Source organism: Toxorhynchites rutilus, chromosome 2, assembly GCF_029784135.1.
Source record: "Toxorhynchites rutilus septentrionalis strain SRP chromosome 2, ASM2978413v1, whole genome shotgun sequence".
NCBI lineage: Eukaryota > Metazoa > Arthropoda > Insecta > Diptera > Culicidae > Toxorhynchites > Toxorhynchites rutilus.
In genome coordinates this window covers 299,211,997-299,227,056 of record NC_073745.1, presented here as the reverse complement: position 1 = coordinate 299,227,056, position 15,060 = coordinate 299,211,997, and positions in this window count along the sequence as shown.

Genomic DNA, 15,060 nt, shown 5'->3' with positions numbered 1-15,060 from the left:
ATACACACATTAATAGGAAATATCCTCAGCAATTGTTTATATGCTATACATTACGGGTTTTCAGCTCATATAAAGTTCAAATTGATGATAAATTGGAAGAAAGAAATCCCTACTTTCCCATACATTTTGTCTGCGCTCCCGCAGAGAACAGCTATTCAAGCAACCACGGGTACAGGCGAAACGTATGAACAAGAGGAAGGTGGAGGACGAGAAAGAGATTATAAATAAATATAGGCGGCCGCTACAACGTTAACTATATGGCTATATAAAGAGAGCGATGGTGTTGCTTGTCCACATTCTATCATCGGACGCCAAGCAGGAAAGATACCGAGGAGCGATTGTGAACGCGAAAACGTTTTTGCTTTGTTTTGGTTGCGGTGCGATACCGCAAGAGGAAGAGACAGGAGTTTCTATGGGATGTGGAACAGGAGAGCCTAATCGCTTATCGAGGCGTATTAAAAGCGGTGGAAGCATCGCGCCGGGTGAAGGAGAGGCTAATCGCCCTCGATTTGATAGAATGCTGGAGTTTTTAAACGGTTTTATTTAGCTGTAACATGTTTGTATGTAACCTGTTTGTCTATAGCGCTGTACCACAATAATAGAAATTTGACCGCCTTCCTATTGACCGATTGATCTGAAATTTGGAACATACCTTTGTCTCTGCAGTCATTATAAAACTGGGTATTTCATGATCTTGAACATCCAGGATGGCGGCCGCTACGAAAAGGCGGATTACAGATTTTTTCAAAAACCGCCAAAACGCCAAAACGATCTCGACCATTCATATCTCTTCCTGATTTTAGTCCTTCAATTAGGAATTTGACATTTGAATCATTCGACGTGCATTCTTCTAGCTCTCGCACCGAAACAGGAAGCATTTGAATCTGATCGATTTCAAAAACATCGACTTCATTTAGATGTTCTACACTAGAACTGGAGTTGGCAATCGGGAGACGAGAAATACCATCTGCGTTTCCATGTTCCTTTGAACAGCGATAACGGATATTAAAATCAAACATTTCCAGAAACACGGCATAATGCTGCATTCGCATTGCAGACAGAGCGGGTAAGTCTTTGCGTGGTGAGAATATCTGCGCTACCGGTTTATTATCGGTTATTAATACGAACTTTCGACCAAAAAAGTACTGGTGGAAATTCTTCACACCAAATACAATAGCGTATGCTTCTTTGTCAATTTGACTATATCTTTGCTGAGTCATGGTAACCGTTTGTGAAGCTTATTGGATAGGACGCTCATTTCCATCCGGAAAAATGTGGCTTCAGACGGCACCGATACCATAGGGCGAGGCATCTGTAGCCAGCACTAAAAGTAATTTAATGGCATAGTGTACAAGGACCTTTTCCGATTGCATTTCCATTTTCACCCAATTGAACGCCTCTTCACAGTTCGAGTCCCATACAAATGGTGTGCTCTCTTTGAGCAGATTATTTATTGGATAAACTCATGTACTTAAATCATTCAGAAAACGCCCATAATAATTCACAAGGTCGATGAAAGTGTGCACCTGATCACGGTTCTGTGGCCTTGGCATGGCTTGAATCGCTTAAATTTTTTGCCTCATTTTGTGAACACCATGTCGGTCAATAAAAATTCACATTTCGATACGTTGATGCGCATGTTGTACTCTTGAAACCTTTGAAGAACTTCGAAAAGTCGATTCATGAGAGAAAAATCGTCAGGTCCTTTAATTTTTACATCGTCTAAAAACACGGAAACCCCTGGAATTCCGTGCAATATTTGAGAAATTTCTCGCTGAAAAATTGTTGGCACAGAAGCCACTCTGTACATTAACCTTTTGGTTAGAATAAACCGAGGTGAGTGTTCAGGGTAAGGATAGATTGGTCTTCAGATCGTACCGACATCTGTAAGTAAGCTTGCGTTGAATCAATTTTGGAGAACTTTTCTCCTCCTGCCATATTATCAAACACTTCATCGATTGTCGGCAATGGATGCTCATCTACTAGAAGACCTTTATTTACCGTGAGCTTATAATCTCCGCACAATCTCACTCTGTTGGAAGGCTTCATAACCGGAACAATGGGGGTTCCCCATTCACTGTGGTTAACCTTCACTAGCACGCCATTCCAAACTTACAGTGCTTCGATTCTCTCTGTAGCGCCGTTATGAAATCCGTTATCGACTCTCCTTCCTTCTGCTGCCTGGAGCGAAACTTCCACAATTCAACCATTTCCATTGGCTCAGGGTCGAAATAGTCCCCCAACGTAGTTACAAATTCCGCATATGTCTTGGTCTCAGGGTCAACAGGAGACAGAACATCACAAAGAACGTTATACGTCTGTGCTCCCATGTAAAACAGCAGCATGTTTTTCTTTCTTCCCTCCGGCACACCGTATATTAGAAAAACGCCGCTTGGCCCAACGAATCTTTTTGGAATTATTCCGGTCGAACGGTTCTAAAACGAATGGCGTGTTTCGTTTCAAAAAATCCACGCGATTTACGTAGCACTGTCGTCACTATCTATTATATCGCGAGTTCTTTCTAAGCTCGTCGCTAAACTGTTATAACTGTACAGGGCAAACTTTCGAATAAGAGGATGAAAGACACGTTCTCTCATTGGTTACTCAATCCCAAATGATCTTTTATTGATGGACAGAAGAAGGTAATCAACAATGTTGCACTATACTAGACTGGTCATGTCATTACATACATAGATCAAGGTGAATATGGAATAGCAAGGTGGTAAATATATATCAGTCATGTGGGTGAGATTGGGTCAAAATCGGAGAAAGTTACTATTAGTAATATCTTGACCAATATTGCGAATATTTTTGAAGGCTGTGAGCCGTTTAATAGGAGATATATTTTCACTTTTTCCAATGCATAAAACCTAACTGTAGTACAAATAGTTATTATTTAATAATTCACCAAATTTTGATGTGTAGATAGCCATCAAATAACTCCCAAGAAAAATCTAATGCAACATTGAATAGAATGATTCTTTTAAGTCTTGCCAGATGAGTCATTGATGATTTGGAATATCAAAAAAGTTTTTCCATTGTAATTTAACATTTTCGAAATACTCTCTTATTTCGCTAAGTAGGGGTGAGAATGTGTCAAGCATAAAATTGTACATATACAATTAATAGCCATTTTTTTTTCGTTCAGTTCCAACCCCCGTGCCACACTAACTGCTGTCAAAATGTTTTTTTATTCACTCTGTTTCAACCAAGTTTCGCACTAGATTCGCCCCGAAAGCTGTTAGTTTCGCACTGAGATATTTCACGGGTTGCCACTCGGGTTCACCAATGCAACTATACTGAACTGTCAAGTTCCGAGTATTGTTTTGGAAAATCTAAAAATAAAGACTATGAAAATGGAATGCTGCTTTTGATTTTGTATTGTTGGAATCGTAATTCAATTCGGATTCTGATTTTGAAGAGTATATTCGCGTAGACGGCATTAACCTTGTTGTGCTTTCATTGGGAGGCGAAAATAATTATGGATTTTCAGGTGAAATAAACCTGCTTTCAAAATCGAAATTATGAATGAAAATTTACTTTAACGTATCGAATACTTATTTTATGTGATGAAATAAGGGGGTTTTTTCTGAAATTGCTAAAACATATTGAACGAAAACTGTGTCTGATGATGATTTTATATTATACATATTAGTAATTATTTGTGGAACAAACAGGAAATGTCGACAAATGGTTAGGTGAGTGTCAGGACTACATGTGTTAGGTAATCAAACAATATAAAGTAGAAATTTTCATTCAAATTTTTTTTTATTTTAACACTACAAAAATTACATCCCAAGCACTAATATCGACACCAGACGTCGACACTGCACATTTGTCATTGCAAATATAAACAAATCAGACTATATAACGCACACCAACAAACCGCCGCATTCGTGAAACTGAAAACTTTTTTTTATTACAGAGTCAGTGTGGCACTAACTCAGTTTTAAAAACGAATTAGCTATAAGTTGCAATGTACAGGGTTTTCCATTTCGGGCTTCCGAAAGTATACAGCCCTGCGCTGACAACCGTTTGACATAGCTGCCAACCAAAGCGTCATATCGTTAGTTGAATGTCTGCCATTTTACAATATGGATCGTTTTAGCATCGCACAACGTGTTAATTTTGTTAAATTATACTATAAAATGATGAAAAACCGGCAAATGTTTTTCGAGCATTACGGACGGATTTTGGTCGTCATGGACGGTATACAGAGCACACAATCGCTAATGTAGTGCGTAAATTCGAACAAACTGGATCCGTAGCGGATATTGTGAAACCTGTGCATCGTCGTAATGTGCGTTCGGCCGAAAATATTGCTGCCGTTGCTGCCAGTGTGGAGGATGTCCCGAATGTTTCGATTCCACGGCGTGCTCAGCAATTGGGCTTGTCAAACACATCATTGTGGCGAATTTTGCATTTGGACTTGCACCTACATCCATATAATGTCCAACTGGTACAAAAATTAGAGCGTGGTGACCATGGAATGCGTCGGGCATACGTCAATTGGGTGAACGAACAACAGCAGCAAAATGCTGAATTTTCGCATCAATTTTTCTTCAGCGTTGAGGCACATTTCGGGCTCGGTGGCTATATGAACACCCAAAATTTCCATATATGGGGCTCAGAAAATCCACACGTGATTGTTGAGAGGCCATTGCATCCCCAAAAGTCACTGTTTAGTGCGCATTATGGTCTGGTGGAGTCATCGGTCCGTATTTTTTTGAAAATGAGGACGGCGAGACGGTAACTGTAAATGGTGAGCGCTATGGCCGCATGTTAACCGATTTTTTTTTTGCCACAAATTGAAGATATGGATACGGATAACATGTGGTTTCAGCAGGACGGCGCCACGTGTCACACAACACGACCGAACATAGCCATATTGCGAACGAGATTTGAGGGACGCATAATTTCGCGTTTTGGTGATGCCAATTGGCCGTCCAGATCATGCGATTTGAACCCGCTAGACTTTTTTCTGTGGGGTTATGCGAAAGACCGTGTCTATGCCAACTCTCCGCAAACTCTTGAACATTTGAAAGACAACATTCGTGAAGTTATGACCGAGATACCGCCCCATATGTGCCGAAAAGTCATCGAAAATTACCTGTTCCGGATCAAGGTGTGCGAGGAAGCCCTAGGTGGACATTTGAATAATGTTGTATTTCACACATAATGGCATAAACCAAACTTTAATTTGAAATAAAAGTTTCATCGAAATTCGAATTCTAAGTGTGTTTTATTTCAATTTACTTTCGGAATTTAAAGTTGGAAAACTCTGTATATGCAAAGTACACCAATACACTCACAATTAGAAGCAATTCTCCAAATTCAACACTTACTATACCGCCCCTAGACGTGGCTTTTTTCGAACCTATGAGGTGGAATTGGAGGCAAATTCATCGCACGTATAAGGTTAAAAACGTTTCCTTAGCGACAACTTTCCAGAAACCACGTTTTCCAGTATTGCTGAAGCCGATAATTGAAAGCCTTAAGGACAATCAAAAGAGCGATTTGAGACACTCACCAGAATACTGAGAAGTCGCTACTAAAGAGCATCTCACTTGTTCCAAGTTCACCAGAAAAAAAGACGGGTGGGTAATGTCGGGGACATAACCGGAGTGACGTAGGACTATACAAAGGGGACAGCTTTTGTTAAATATATATTTTAAATATATTGTTTTATTTTCTTCTCCTACGTGAATACCTACCTATCTACCGGAAAAATGGATTAGTTTACTGTTCACTCTTTATGAATATGTTGATGGTTCTGAAAAGAACCTTTGGTGTTGTGTTTTTGTTATCGATATTCCCATCTTGTTCGCTTAAACCTTCCTGTTTAGCTATTGCGTTTGCTTCTCGCCACAGCTTTCACAGTTGGAAAATTTCTTCCCATCCAGCTTGTGACATGTTGTTCAGTAAATTACATTTAATGCTACGTGCCGGAGAAACACTTTGCCACTCACTGAAACTAATTGTAACCTTGATGAGCGCCGAACCGAAGCTGCTCTGTTCTTGATGCGGGTTTTCTAATTGTCGTGAGCAGCTTTGCAAGCCAACTCGAGCACTCCGACGGCAGAAACTCTATAATCGCTGTTAGGTATACTGGTGCTCTGACACCAATCCGTTCGGCCTAGTTACCCTTGCGGAGCAATCAGTGAATGCGACCAACAGGGAACTGGAGACCTGCACGGTTCGAGTGAGACTTTGCCTTTCCCTTAACTTGTCCTCCTTTGTTACGTCCACGATGCCGATGCCGTACAACCACACGGGTTTACGGTTTGAAAGCAAATAAGATATTTTTTTAGGGTCCGCGTGTTTTATACTCTAGCGGTGCACACTCACAGGATAGAGACATATCGGCAGACTCAGCCAGAGGGGCGAGTCCAACGAGACGAACGAATGAGCGTTGAAAGGGAGCGATGGCAAAAAAATACATTCATTACGATTTGTTCGCTCGTTGGATTCACATGCAGGCTAAAAAGGGTCCTTTTCAGGATCACAAAATTATCTTCAATCTAAAGAGTTTATTGTTTTGTTGTCACTCGATATCCCTATCTTGTTCGGCTAAACCTTCCTGTTTAGCGATTGCATTTGCCACTCGCCACAGCTTTCACAGTTGGAAAATTTCCTCCCATCCAGCTTGTGACATATTTTACACTAAGTGGTGCGGACTCAATCCACTTCATTTTCAAGCAAATTCATGTATTTTTTCAAGCGATTTCTTGCAATAAATTCTCAGACCACCAGAGATGCCAGATTCACATATATGTTTGTAAATTTACAGACATATCTGTAAAATACTTTTGACATAGGACTATGTCTTTGATTTCTATATAGGGGGATCACTCTACGAAAAATATAACGATTCATTAAGAGTTTTCAAACGCATATTACTCAAAATCGTTATTGTGACATATGTTGTGTTATATACCATTAGACATTACATTACATAATTACTTTTGTCCTAACATCATTGCACATAAAAGAGACGATACGATTCTTCACGATAAATGAAAAATTGCATTCATTTACTACAATACTATACATTTACTATATTATAATTCGAAATTTCATCACAGTGAGGGAACAGAGTCGAGAGCCTATGAGAACTATCGAAGAGATTGTAATTTTCCGATAATGTCAAGAACGGCCGGCGACAAACCAAGTAAACCGAATGAGCGCTGCCGGCGCCAAGCGAATCAGTTTTTAGCAAACGTGCGGATGGCAACATGTGCGTCGCTAATTTACTCAAAACAGACTCCTAGAGGGGTATCTTTTGAGCAAACGGCAATGAGTTGATTCTCAAAGCCCTAACTGAACATCTTTGAGTAATATTAAGATTGACTACATCCAAGCGATAACGGAGACCGTTTCATTTTAGTCCTTAAGCATCCCTTCAACCTCGTACTGTTAGCCTATATCTATCTATATAAATAGAAATGGAGGCCAAATATGTTCGTAAGCGGAAAACCCGAAGAAGGGATGGTCCGATTTTAGCCTTCTTTATTTTTTTGTATTTATCTCTCCCGGAGATCAATATAGTAGAGAGCACAATCGGAAAATGTCCGGAAAACTCTAAAAGAATGTCGGAAGATTCGAAAATTGAGTTCTCATATGACCGAAAATTACATCGTGATAAACGTTGTTAGCCCATTCGATATTTGCGCTTGCGAAGTTGATCTTGGTCCGAAAGTGGAAATGGTTGTTTCAGGCAAAACAACGCATTCCTATATCTTCTATCTATCTATCTATATAAATAAAACAGGAAGTGGGTTATATCTATGGTATAACCGCAAGGGTGACGTAGGACTATCGTTGATTTAGAGATCATTTGTATGAAGTTGAATCTGAATTCATTCTGAATGAATGAATATTTGGAGAACTTCGAAAACGAGAGCGTTACGTTGGAGGCACAAGGTTTTATGCATCCAATATTGGATACGGAAATATCCTACTGATGGGGAAGAATAATCTTCAGAAGCTATCCTGTTGATTGCGATTGATTGAAAAATCCCAAAACCTAATGTATTTGGTCACAGTGTTACATGGATAGAAAACATTCAAATAAACTCTTTCACATGAATGTATTTCTAAATTTCTAGAGGAACTGGCAGATTATTTTCCGGATCTTTCTCGATCCAAACGGAAAGAATTCCGTGCGTGTATGTGTGTGTGTGTAGCGGCTGCTTCGAGATCTTCCCGGGGAACCGTTTGTAGCATCACTCTCCTCCTGATGGATTCCCTTCTGGCCTAAGGTGCACAAACAGGCTCTTGGTGACACCGTTCATCCGCGCTTTCATGATAAATGAAGAGCTTCACCACAACAGCGACAACATGCTCCAATCGCTGTTCAATTAGAACTGAGTGGATTTCCGAGCGACGCTCGCTTATATACCGATTGGTGATTTCAATAGCCTATTTTGAAAGCAAATTTAAGACTATTGAAACAAGTTTTTGGATCAGAAAGTAACAAGTATAGAACGCGTAGACATTTTATCTTTCGAATGAAGTGTTTATCATACCATTTCGTTCAGTTGTTTAGGAGCTATTAACACTCAAAATCTCGGTCTTCGGCGTAACGCTTTCGTTTTCGAAACTTTGATTTTACATCCCAGTATAGAAATGAAAGACGTAGTCCTACGTCAAAAATGGAAGGTCAAATGTGTTGCTAATCGTAAAATCCGATTAAGGAAAGGTTCCTTTTGAGCCGTCTTCATTTTGTTGTATTCTTCCCATAGAACAATGTTATGATGAGAAAAAGTTTAGGAATTCGTTCTAAAAAATTCAAATCAAAACAATAATTTTGGGCGGGATGATGATGATGATGATGGCCCACCTCATACCGCTACAAAGGTTTGAGCAGGACCAAAGTTTTAACTTAGAACATAAAAGAGATCTGCTACAATCAGAAATAATCGATACCACCATCTGATGAAAGATAGTTTACAACAATGCTGAATGAGCTATCCCAATTCCAGTTTCCACTTCAGACCCTACATAAAATTTCATTGTGTGTCAGTTTTCTGCCAGTGTTCATTATTAACATTAGTCCAGGCCCACCAAACGCGCGCGAGGCTCAAACTTTCGTAGACAACGCTCGTTTTTCTTTTCTTTTTTTTTAATAATCTACAATACAATAAAAAAACATCATCATCATCAGTACGAACATGGCAGTTTGAGATACCTGTATTTTTTTTTTAAATTTCAATAATTAGTAAACATAAATAAATTAATTTACAAAAAATTTTCGAAACCCTGTTTACAAAACAGATTTAACGTGGGAAATACACATTCGCTTAAACTCTGCCATTGTTGCCGCTCGTTTTATTTCCCTGGGCATCGAATTGAAAAAATGTATTCCTTTGTATAGCAACGAGTTCTGCGACCTACTGAATATAAAGTTAGGTGTTCTTGCATCATCCGCGTTTCTAGTATTGTATCTATGAACATCACTTCCTCTTTCAATTCGATCACACAAATATCGAGGCAGCATACCGTTTAAAATTTTAAAGATGAACACCATTGTCAAATAGTAAATTCTTTGCTTCACAGATAGCCACTGTAGCGCGTCCAACATCAAATTAGAGGAAGTGTATCTACTACATCTTAAAATCAAACGCATAATTTTATTTTGTAAACGCTGCAAAAGTCTATGTGCGGTGAGATCAATGATTTATACAATTTAATTTTACTGTTCACCGTCAGTTCTTTTTTCAAACGACACAAAACGCCGTACTTCTTGGCAATCTTCTTGATGACATTATTAATGTGAGACTTGAATGTTAAATTGTCATCAATGATAACTCCTAGGTATTTGATTTCATTCACGCGTTCTAATGTCTCACCATCTATTTCGAAATTTACATCAATACTGGAGTTTGCTGAAGAAATTAGCATGTATTTTGTTTTGCCAATGCTAGTACTTGGGATGAAGTTCGCCGGGTCAACTAGTATATATACAACCATTCCATGCCAAACCGATAAAGTGGTTCTCAATGGAAAAAAATGATTTTTCGGACCACCGGTTAACTTTGAAAAATCAAAAATGAAAAAAATAGTATCTCTGAAATCGAGATATGTCATGTAAAACAACCTCAGCTTTCTAGAAAAATATAAAAATATAGCACCATCTAGTCCAAAGCCATGAAAACAATAAAAAAAAAACAACTACAATCGATAATTCTAAAATAAGATCCATTTTTTTTTTGCAAGTTCAATATTTTTTAATAAAGAGCTAGATAATTGGCTTCAATTAAATATGTCGATAACCTAAATGGGTTCAGTGGTTCTAAAGTTTTTGAAAAAAGTCAGTTTTGGGAAAAAGTGGAAAAAAAAAGATTTTTCGGACCACACTATAATGGAAATGGTCACCCTAACGAAAAAATTAACAACTACGGGTCTAATGTTTTGCGATAAAGAACAAAACTACCACTTTTCATCGAAATCTGAGAACCACTATATCGGTTTGGCAAGGAATGGCTGTATATATGCAAAATACACATAAACAAAATATACAATAATATACAAAAAACAATCTTACGTGCATCGCGATGTACAAAGTATTAATGAATCTGTGAAAATCAACGTTAAAAGACATTTCTATAGATCCGTAACTTTTACAGATATTTCCAAATTTTTAACAGACTTTCACATATTTTTACAGATATTTTTTAAAAATCATCTGGCAACTCTTCGTTCCACTTTTCATCGAATGTTTTCAAATCGCAGGAGTAAACATTTACATGACTGTGACTTCGTTTGTTTTTATTTCGTTCGGAGAAATATTATATCAGGGAAAGTGGACATTAAAAAGCGTTACTCAGTGAAAGGCTGCCTTAATACGAGAGAAAATGTTCGCCTAAGCTTTTATCGTATACCCTCTGAAACGCTGGGTCGATTTTTGCGGAAACGACAAACTAGTTCCGAATAAGGGTTCCCGTATCTGTGGAGTAAGTACGATGTTTGAATTATTGAAAACCAAAAGTGTAGCAAACCTTTCATACACATTTTCAGGATTATTTTGATAGAAATACATCGTTACATTTCAACCGGATAGGAAACCTCGTGAGAAACCGTAATGCCTTCTCCACAATTAAGCCGGTAGTCCACAAGAAGCGCAGATTGCTTTACCGTTACATTTATCACCAGCACTAGCGGATCATAATTACGTGGATTTCATTTGGCTAGCTTCATTATCAAAGCTGTTTTCACCGACGTTAGAAAATAAAACGTCCCCAAAAATTTCACTTTTGATATGTATGTACGTACCGAAATTCTTGGAGTGAACTAAGCGTTATTCGTAGGTTGTTTATGTAGGTGTAGGAAGGTTCTGTCAAGTTCTGATACCATGCAATGTGAGATGCTCTTCCAGAAAGCAATGGTCAATTGAACAATTGACGGAAAATGTAGTTCTTTAATCTTATAAGTTTATTTTTTTTGGCTTTAATAACAATACCTTTTTTATAGTGTTGATTATCATAAGAAAAATAACACTCCTGATCGTTGGATCTTTTTTGACATTTCAATTGGATCTTTTTTGACAGCCGTTTTGATTCAGTCCGCACTACCTAGATTTTACAGTAAATTACATTCAATGGCACGTCGCATTACCACCACTCAGTATCGGATTGGAGGTAATTTTAACCTGTAATTGAACATTTGCGATGACAATGGTACAGTGTCGACTTTTAATGTGGGGTCATAATTTGAACCCCAAACTCTATGTTTACAAAAATGTCCAAATAAATATGTCGCATTACAGGTCCGTCCAATTAGCTAAATGTCGAGATAAGTGTAAATTACTGTACTTTCAATCTGGAAACAATTTAAGAATTGGTGAAAATTGAATAATCAGGAAAGTCCCCAACTATCAATAAGCTCAGAACAACTGCCAAATTCACATACTCATCAGATCCTGGCAAACAAATTATGAAAAAATCAATTTGTGTTTTATTATTACTTTGGATAATGTTTTATGTATTTCCTAAACTCTTTTTTGGAAGGTTTAATGGCCCTGAAGAGCGCCTTGTTTTATGGAATGGTTCCAATTTAGAAAACTTAGTACTCGTGGTTTTGAAAAAAACCATTTCGAACGCCCTCGATGTCGCCTTGTTCAGGATTTGCCTCCAAAGCAGTTTGCATAAAGAACAAACTTTTTTCTTCTGCTACCTGATGCCGTTTTGCGATTGCGTTTGCCACTCGCCACTCGCTGCAACTGCCTGTTGTCTTGATGTCCACCGAACCGAATGTGTTCTGTTCCGAATGCGGGTTTTCTTATCGTCGCGAGCAGCTTTGCCAGCTAACTCGATCACTTCGGCGGCCGAAACTATATAACGGCGGCTAGGTGGACTGGTGCACTGGTACTAACGCGCTCGGCCTAGCTACCCTTGCGGGGAACTCCAGATCAACACGGTTCGAGCGGGATTTTGCCTTTCCCTTCACTTTTCCTCCTTTACCATGTCCAGACATGACTGCTTGGGTTGGTTTGTTGATGTGTTGTGATGCGAACCGATGTGGTGTACGGTTTGAATGAGAATGATCGTTACGGAAGGAAAGAAGGTATTGTATTATAGAGACTTTAAACTTTTGCAGTTCATTCGTCTCTAGCCTTGAGAAAGGCCCTTTGAAAACTCTACTCTACTCTACTTCAGCGCTACCACCTCCGCCCTCTTGCCTTGAGAAAGGCACTCGATCCCTCGCCGTCCAGCCCGTCCAGCAACGATGTTGTCCAGTCGGTGTCCACACAAAGAATGATCGTTACGGCAGCGGAGCGGGGATTTTTAAGCTGACTGGCTGGCTCGAGAATTACGCATGTGTGAGACTGCGACCAATGTTTCGTTCATTTTTTTCTTTTTCCTTTCCAATCGTGCTTCATTCTATTTCGCTGCTGCTCTGGTTGCCCGTTTTGGTCGGTACGATTTGAGGAGCACAAAATGGACCAATCGAAAATGGGCACATAGTGCATTTTGACAATGCTTGATATTTCACAATTATTCAATTATTTATCTCAAGAAAAATGAAATGTTATTCGTTATGATAGATGCGTAGATATATTTCCTATCAATTGATGCAAAATCCTTTGCGCTCTATTGAGAAATGCTCGAGTTATAAGCGTTCCAAATCTTGCATTTTTTCCTACTTGTTCAGTGCCTAAATTTCCATTTCACCCCCTATATCTTCCGGTTAGACGTAGTCCTACGTCAAAATGAGGCTAAATTTTGAGGTAACGTGAAATAGTTAATGAGAGCGGCAAAAAGAAGTGACTATTTATTTATTTTGGCTTAACGTGAATGTAGGTGTTTTTGTGGTGCCACTAGGCAATCTGACATACCGATTAGAGTTATCTTAGCTAGTCGCGACCTCAACCTAATGCTCCCTCTTTATCAATTTCTCAAAAGAAATGATATCACTGCTTGATTCCTACTCTCTGTAAGAGTGACCACCATGTATGGATGACTTGTTAAAAATTGTAAGAGTTATTCATATAATTTTTTTTGGGGATTTTAAAAAAATACTTTTTTTTGAGAAAAATGAGTTTGCACTTTGTGCTCCCGTGGTTAGCGTCACACCTAACATGCCGGGGGTTCGGGTTCGATTCCCGTTCTGGTCGGGGAAATTTTTCGTCAATGAAATTTCCTCCGACTTGCACTGTGGTCACGCGTATTCTCTAGAGCTTGCCACTCAGAATTCATTCAAGGCGTATCATTTGGCATAGAAATCTCAACTAAGTACTAGTAAAAATGACGCAAGTAATACTACGTTGAGAAATTATAAATTTTTAGTAAGAATCCAAGAAAAATGCTTTTGCCCTTTGACGCTTGATTTCATGCCAACTTGACTGGCCGTTGGCAGCACCATCTCAGATAGCAGTGAAACGATGTGGGTGTAAAAACGTGAGTCATTTAAGCAACTTTGCATGCTTGAAATATTCGAAAAATAATTAGACAACATTGTGGAGAAAGCCAATTTTTTTTTCTTAAATTTTTATAAAAAATTATAAGCTAAAAACTATGATACATACAAAATTCATGTCAAAGGATGAAGTTGGGTTTTATGGTTTTTGGAAGTTGTTCAAATTTTTACGAAAAAATACCAAAAATTTTTTGGAAAAAAAATTCGCTGACAAAAAAGTTATTTCAAAAATTAAAATTCATTTTTCTCAAAAACGTATTTTTTTTAAATTCCCAGAAATATATATATGAATACCCTCCTTAAAATTTCCAACAAGTCGTCCATACATTGGAAGATGGGCACTTTTACAGGGATAAAGTTTTTCGAACAACAACTTTTTATATTTTATAAGACATAGCGACATAGTGTATTCGACAAAGTTTTAGATCTTAACTTTTGTCGAAATATAGGTCATTTTTGTATGAAGACTCCTGAAAAAAATAATGTTTTGCTCGTAACATTTTTGTGTGTAAATTCTCACGTTTGACATGTTCTTGACATGTTTCCAAATAGAGAAAAGTTAGCAGAGCATGTAAATTGCGATAATTTTTAAATAAAAATGTTACTACAATTTTTAATGAAAACCTAAATGATTTCCTACATTTCATTCTCTGACCATCTTTTTGTAGATGTTATAGTTTTTAAATTAAGATTTTTCGAAAAAAAATTTAAAAAACTCAAAATTTAAAAAAAACTTACAAAAAAATATCAGACCTGCAAAATTTTAGTCAAAGAATGGAATGTAGGAAATTATTTTGGTTTTCATTAAAAATTATCAAAACATTTTTTTGAAAAAAATTTCATTGAAAAAAAAATATTTTGAAAATTAAAATTAATTTTTTTCGAAAACATGCTTTCAAAATTCTGAAAGAAATAGATATAAATATCCCTTAAAATTTCCAAAAAGCTTTCCATACATCGGACGATGGGCACATTCACATGGAAAAAGTTTTTCGAAGAATAACTTTTTCATGTTTTTCTTTGAAAAAATGCTATTAATGTTCAATTCGTAATATTTTTTTGTATAAATTATCGCATTTTAAATGCTCTGTTAACTATTCTCTATTTAGAAAAATGTCAAGAACATGTCAAACGTGACAATTT